General features: G+C 40.0%; 1 non-coding gene across 1 annotated transcript; it reads left to right on the forward strand.

The window, feature by feature from the left end:
- Positions 1-4,154: 4,154 nt before the first annotated feature.
- LOC115032057 (small nucleolar RNA SNORA17) lies at positions 4,155-4,283 on the forward strand. Its single transcript, XR_003837703.1, has one exon. It is a non-coding gene; the product is annotated as a small nucleolar RNA SNORA17 (small nucleolar RNA).
- Positions 4,284-7,693: the final 3,410 nt, after the last annotated feature.

The following is a 7,693-nucleotide window of genomic DNA, read 5'->3' on the forward strand; positions in this document are numbered from 1 at the left end:
TGGTTGTGATTTTTTCTGTACCGACAGTACTTTAGAAAACATTTTTGTTAAATAATAAATGTTTGATCAAATTATCAACAATATCATTTATAGTTACATTTGCTCTTATGAGAGATACTTAACAAAACAGTTACTTCCTCACAGGCAAGGACATTTTAATTACACAATAAAGATAACTATGATTTTTTTCTATAGTTGATAGTTCAAATTCAACTAATCTGTTTGGTGAATTTTCAAGTTTACAACTATATTTATTCATAGTCATATTTTCATTTATTATTTTTATTATTTGTCAGACAAAATAATTGCTTACACTATTCAATTTTCACAAATACATAAAATTTCACTTGCCTCTTGCTAATCAACATTGTCCTTACAAATACATCATCTGCCTTGATGTCATGAAATTTTTATATTAATATATGGATAATCTATAGTTATTATTTAATTTTCAAAATGAGGGAAATATGCTATTGGTGTTTCTTTTTCCTTACATTATACTCGACTGTTCTCTTACTCCAACACATTACTTCTCTTTCTCTTCTGTATCTTATTTCTTTCAGTTTCATGTCATATACATTTATGTCTAGATTCTGAATGTGACCCAGAGATATATAATCTGTCTTTCTGAGTCTCATGTATTTAATTTAACCTGAAGATTTCCAATTCTATCCATTTTCCTGCAAATAACACAGTGATACAGGTTAATAAAGTCCATTGAGTTTATAAGCACCACATATTCCTCATTCATTCATCTACTGATGAGCATCTGGACATGGTCCATTTCTTGACATTTGCAACTAATGCTATAATAAACTTGGATCTACAAAGGACTCTCTATAGGGTGTTTCTTTGATAATTAGGAGTATATACTAAGGAATACTATGTCCTTATATTATGTGTTATCATGCTCGGATGTCAATATAGATCGAAATTCCCCTTCTAATCAGCACCTAATACAATTAAGATTTAAACTGAAGGCCTCTGATAACTAATCTGACTGAAACCTGGGTCATATTTACAGCCTGGGTGGAAATACACAACATTATAAACTTCCCATATGGTCACAAGGGCACATCACTCTTCCATCATTTAAAATTTAATCAAAGCAGTCTTGTCAGTCACCTGGATAGGAAAATGCACTTCTATTTGCCTTCAAAGTCTTAAAATATAGTCTACTGAAATAACAAACCAGTATAGCAGTTTCTTTGACAATCTCATCTATAAATGTTCTGGTCTGCAATGCTCATGTTGCAATGTCCATTCTTATCCCTTGAGAATGCCCCACTTGACAGTGATATCTTTTACATTACCCTGTGTTTTGCTGTTTAAACTTAGGTCCAGGGAACCAAGGGTGGGAAATCTCTATGGCAGGAGTCATTGATTCAGGTGGGGCATTTAATAGTCATGTTTTAGAACATTCATAGCTGTGGCATTGATAGTGATGTTTTATGAACTTCTATTATGAATGCCCTAATTTTCATAAGCAGTAGTGATTGATAAGCATTTCGCTTTTCTCCCATTCTCCACAGTGTTTGCTGCTATTTGTTTTCTTGTTAATAGAAATTCTGGGTAAGGTAAAGCGGTGTCTCAATGAAGGTTTGATTTATGTAACCACAATGGCTAAGGATGCTGAAAAGTTTTACACATACATTTTACACACACACACACACACACACACACCGAGAGAGAGAGAGAGAGAGAGAGAGAGAGAGAGAGAGAGAGAGAGAGAGAGAGAGAGAGAGAGAGAGAGAGAGAGAGAGAGAGAGAGAGAGAGAGAAGGAAAATGGATTTTGGAACTCTCCTCACTCTCTTTAGCCCTCCCCTTTCTTACCCTGTAGCTCTCTTTCTCTCTTTCCCTTCCCCCCTCTCTTCACGTGGCTATGGCTGGTCTCTCTCTCTCTTTCTACTTTCTCTCCTTTCTCCCTGCCTTTATACATTAAAGCTCTAAAACCATAGACTGTCTCTGATCATGATGGCCCACCATGCTTGAATGATGGGATGGGCTTTCTCCTAATGAGCCAAGTCTAACCTCCCTCCAGAAGGCCATCCTGTGCTCTAGCCACAGACCTGACCAAAGGCTCTTGCCTGCGTGGGAACCATCCAGTGCCCCCTTCTCCCCTGCCCTCTACTCCCTTTCTCCCTGGGGCCGAGTGTCACCCTGGGGCCCCTATTTTTTTTTTCAGCTCCTCCACCGCATCCAGTGTGGGATGCCAGAGGCTGAGAACCTGGTACCTGGGGCTGCCCCTTGTCCACCACCCGTGAGGGGTCAGTGGCTTAACACAGCCAGATGCCCACCCGGGGCACGTGGAAAGCATGCACAGTCAGTCCTCCAGCATCCACACGCCCAAAGCACCAGAACTCTGGCGGGGCTTGGGTTCTCTCCCACTCCCCACTCCCCTCTCCCCCACACTCACAGCCCTGCAAAGTAACATACTCTTACCTTTTTGCCATGATCTTTCCATCTCTCTCTGGTTTATTTATTGAGGCAGTGTTGCTCAACTAATCTCAGGGCTCATTAATTGACTTGTCTATCTAGGAGCTTTCCCTGAGGATTACCAGTCTTTGAAACCAACCTTGATGTTAAGATTCTTCATAATCTTCATTTAGTTATAGTCTGCCAGAGCCATGCTTGACCACAAAGTAGATGTCATATAATGGCTCCTTGCTAAATCATGCTTTCATATTGAGAAAGGCAGAGTATTTCTCAAGTCATATCTGCAAATTCAGCTGCCAGATTAGTTAAGTCAGTGTTTTTATTTTGCATTTGTTTATCTGCCCACATTTCCTAGAGACATCCTTCTGCATTTTTCCCTTTTAATAACTCCTCCCACCAGGGAAACTTAGAGTCTGTGATGATTAACTGTTGTACACCCTCTGTTCTAATAAACAAAATCAAAAGCTTTCTAAATCTGTGTTAAAAAAAAAAAAAAACTAAACCAAAACAAAAAATAACCAACCAAGCAAAAGAACCTTCAGTGCATTAGACATCTACCTCACTGTTAAGATAATTTCTCAATGCAGTAAATCTTGGCTGCTCTGATTCTGGAAAGGGCTGAATGCTGTTAATCTGCTGTCTTGGTTCTTTTAATGTTTGGTTTGTTGCTGTTGTTGTTTATTTCAATAGTTGTTTCTTTTTTAATCAAAGTCATTGTGTTTATCTATTGCTTTCCAAATTCTATTTACTCTTTGACCATTAATTCATATATTACAATAACATTCATTTAGAGGATTTTTGTCCTCTCTTACCATAGATATTCCATGTCTTTGTGGTTTGCAACAAATTAAAGAACGTTATTTTTTTTAATTGAATGTGATACGTATGTTCTGCCTTAGAAAAAAGGTGACTCGCTATGTTAAATTCACCTTGGTTTTATACAGGGCTACTACATCAGCACCCATGAATTTTACATAAGACCATCACCTTTTTTATTGTTGTTCAACTTTAGACAAATACACAGAGCATCACGTATGCCAGGGAAGATCTATACTCTTAGGTTCTGCAAATAAATCTTATTATAATTTACTTGAGATAATTATTTATTATCTAAAAGAAATTTTAATATAACCGATCATCCAGCATAGTCTGGGATGGCTTTTGTCTGACTTTTATAAAAAAAAAAAAAAAAAAAAAAAAAAGGGTAAATTCACAATACTTGCTTTAATTTAAGAACTGGTTCAATTTCTATTTTTATTCTTAATTTTTCTAATTTTATGATTTTTGAGACAAGAACTTGTTTGAACCTAAGGCTTTTTCTAAAGTCCAAAGATGATTTAATCTTGAAATGGTTTTGCTTTACACTTCCTACCACTTGATATATGGGCTAGCACACAGGATTACACACAGTGTTTAATAAGTTTGATTCAGTATATTAAACAATTGAGAAAACATGGGTGCTCATAAATTGAACCACACATACTAATATTTGATTGTTAATGCTTTGGGAACAAAAAAATTAAGCCAATTAAAAATGAAAAGTGATCGAATAACTGGAAATCTCATTTGCTATATCTGAGTTATTTAAACATACCTACAGTATATTTGTTACTGAATAACTAATACCACAGGTTCAGTAAGTAGCTGTATTCTAACCCATTTTAAATATAACGTCTGTGTCTAGTAATCTCCCTGAAAGGAATAAGAATAAAAATATTCTGCCCCTAGAGATGTTGCAGATGTTGCTGCTGTGTCACATGTGACTCAGTAAGTGACAGAGAGGAGAGACTATGTGTATGCTCTGTGTTCAGACTACAAACATCTGAATAATTAGTATCCTACCATTCTCTAAAATGTGACCCTGAGATAACCACCATCTCAGTGCCAAGGTACCCATAGAGGAACGTAGCCCGAGGCAACCACCAGTCCAACACCACATAGGCCCTGACAGCCTTCCAGGGAGTGGAGTGAGCTGGAGACTAAAAGAACCCCACCCACCTGAGACTACAGGCCTTGGAGAAGAAATGAGACCAAGACAGAAAACCCTCATGAGGGGCCTCTTGGATGGGCCTGGGTAAGGAGTGATCCCAAGACAACTACAAGCCTGGTGCCATGAGACCCAGACAGGGAGATAGACTGAGATGACAATCACTTCAGTACTGGTAGGGCCTCATGGTGCAGACCATGCCCAAGGTGACCCAAGTCACTCAGAGACCCTGGGCACCACTAAGTGCAGCAAGTAAAGGGTGGAGAAATGGAAAGAGAAACAGAAGGTTGGGGGCTAAAGGAAGAATAGGAAAACTGGTGGATAGTAAGGAACAGGCTTTTGTGAGTAGCCAAAGTTGATTTCACCTGGGACCATGGTGAGGTCCTTTCCTGTGCTGGCACTGGGGAGCAATGTCTGAATCTGTGATGATAAAGCATCAGACACTCATGGTCTGGGTTTCCCCTCACAGAGATATGCTGATGTGTGTGGGCTGTGCAGAACTGGCCCTACCTGTCACCTGGGCATCCTGGGAGAGCTGGCCTGGGGTCATAAGAGCAGAAGAGCAGACCCAAGGCTAGTCAGCTGCAGTACTTGGCATAGCAGACTAAGTGTGCTGAGTTGGAGGTTATGGGAGTTGCAGGTGAGCCTGCACTGAAGATATCAGTGTGAGTGTGCTTGCCCTGACATTCATTTCCCATGCAATGGTGTGGATGAGGGAGAAATATCTTCCTCCCACATCCCCTCTTATAACCCGTGACAAGGGCTGGGGTCATGAATGCAGGAGAGCTGTCCCTAGACAGCTGTAGCCCTAAAGAGAGCAGGCCCTAGACCTTGTCTGGACAGCATAGTCCAGTTGGCGTGGATTTTGGGGTTTCAGGTGAGCCAGACATGAGAGTCTGAGCATAGAGAGCCAACTCTTCCTCTTTCCTGCTGTTTGGTGGTTTTGGGGAAATGGAATGATCTCCATCCCCATCTTTGGCTCTCCCCACGAGCCCTAATGGAGTCATAAGATGAGAAGAGCTGGTTCTGCCCCTCACCTGTTATAGAACTTGGGAAAGCAGTTCCTGCACCTCACCTAGGCAGCATAGTAGAGGTGGCCCTGGATATGGGGATGGAGAGTGGGTCAGCACTGGTGTGTGAGAGTGGGAGAGCCAGGTCTTCCTCTTGTCTGCTCTGTGGCACCATGGGCAAGGGAGGAATGCCCTCACCCTAGCCCCTTGCCACCTACAGCAAGTGAGAGAGCTGACACACAACCCGTCACGTGCTGCAACACTTGGATGAGCAGACACTTCATTTAACCTGGGCAGCACAATACAGCTGGCCCTAGTCATGGGAGTTACAGGTGATCTGGCCCCAAGGGCTTGAGTACATGAAAGCCATTCATGCCTCTTGTCTGCTGAGTAGTGAAGTAGAAAAATGAGAGTTGCTTGCTTCTCCTTCCACCCATCACCCCTTGCCACCTATGGCAGGTGGGAGATTTGCCCTGTCATACTCCTACCAGATGAGAGAGGGAGAACTAGATATGTCCATCACTTGGGAGACTGGAGCCTGCACCTTGACTGAGCATCAGGGTAGATATGGCCCTGGTCATAAGAATTGCCAGGGAACCTATCCGAAGGGATTGAGAGCAGGAGAGCAGAGGAGTGACCAACTCATATACTTCTCAGACTTTGAATTGGTCCACCCCAACATCTAAACCCTATGAACTGCTGGATTAAACAAAGGGGCTGGTCCTGCAAATCTAAAACTGCAGGAGCTTCATGACACAGGGCAACAACAGGGTATCTGAGAAGAGTCCCAGTAAGTTCAAGTATAGATACAGTAACAAAAGCCAGAGGCTTAAAACAAGATTAATGGGCTATTGCAAAGAACATTTGCAAGCAAAAAAGAGTGGACAAAATGGTATACTGTGGGACACACTAAAATTTTTTCACAAGAATTTTTTGTCAGTTGGGGAGAAGTTAGAAGGGTAAAGAATGGTGATAAGGTGAAGGGGAAGATGTGCAGGATTGGGGTGCACAATATCAAATTCACAACGAATCAATAATACGCTAACCAAAATACATTTGACATAAGATTTTTTTTTTAAAGATTTATTTATTTATTATATGTAAGTACACTGTAGCTGTCTTCAGACACTCCAGAAGAGGGCGCCAGATCTCGTTACAGATGGTTGTGAGCCACCATGTGGTTGCTGGGATTTGAACTCTGGACCTTTGGAAGAGCAGTCGGGTGCTCTTACCCACTGAGCCATCTCACCAGCCCGACATAAGATATTTTAAGCTAAAAATGACTCAATAAAGGCCTTCACCATAAAGCCAATAAAGATTTTATTCATAGCTTTGATTTCACTATTTCCCAGTATGTAGGATTTATTATAACAAGTGTTATAATTGTTTTATTTAATCACCATCATACTACAATTGATCTTTTATGATTCATACTTTTACAGAAAAGTATGGATTAGTTAAATAGCTTATATCAGTAACTATTGGGTTCCATGCTTTTTCTAGAATCTTTATAGATTAATGAGGTGAACTCTTTAATCAAGTGCTTCATTAAGATCTAAAGGGACACTAAAGCAGAAATTTCAAGTAAGTATTGAAGTGATGTAGCAATGATGCAATACTTTAAATCTGCCTTAATAGTCTAGGGATGTTTCTCAATTGGGAGAGCTCATGCTTGGCATTGAACACTTCCTCAAATTGATTTTGAACACTGAAGACAAAACACAGCAACAATAAATTACTTTTACAAAGTGATTTGGGGAACTCTCAGGACAGATAATAGCTTAGATATTTTGCTTCATTCCATCCTAAAGAAATGATAATATAATAATGAATACTGGGAATAGAATCTATATAAAGTTACCATTAAGGATGGAGAAACAATGAAAAAGAAATCAACACAATAGACTTCCCTTAAGCTAGGAAGGTTACTAGGAGATGTAGTTCAATATTGACTAAAGCACAGAAATACAGTCCCTAAAGAGAACAGCATGCCTCTCTGAAATGCCAAGTCTCTAAGGAACAGAAGACAAATCACGGTCTAGCATGTATGTGATCACTTCAAGTCTTTTTTTTATCTTGTTCTCTGAGAAGAGATTGAGAAAGTTTCTACCTTGACACAGCCAAGTATATCATGCTAGTAAGCTACACAAACCTCCTTGTGTCTCATCTGGTGGTAAGTGAGATAAAAAGAATACAGCACTTAAAAGACTAAAGGGTATAATGCTGAATTGGGACAAATTAAACAAGATCAAAGGAAAT

Source organism: Mus caroli, unplaced genomic scaffold, assembly GCF_978045245.1.
Source record: "Mus caroli unplaced genomic scaffold, Mus_caroli_1 scaffold_11, whole genome shotgun sequence".
In the NCBI taxonomy this organism is placed as follows: domain Eukaryota; kingdom Metazoa; phylum Chordata; class Mammalia; order Rodentia; family Muridae; genus Mus; species Mus caroli.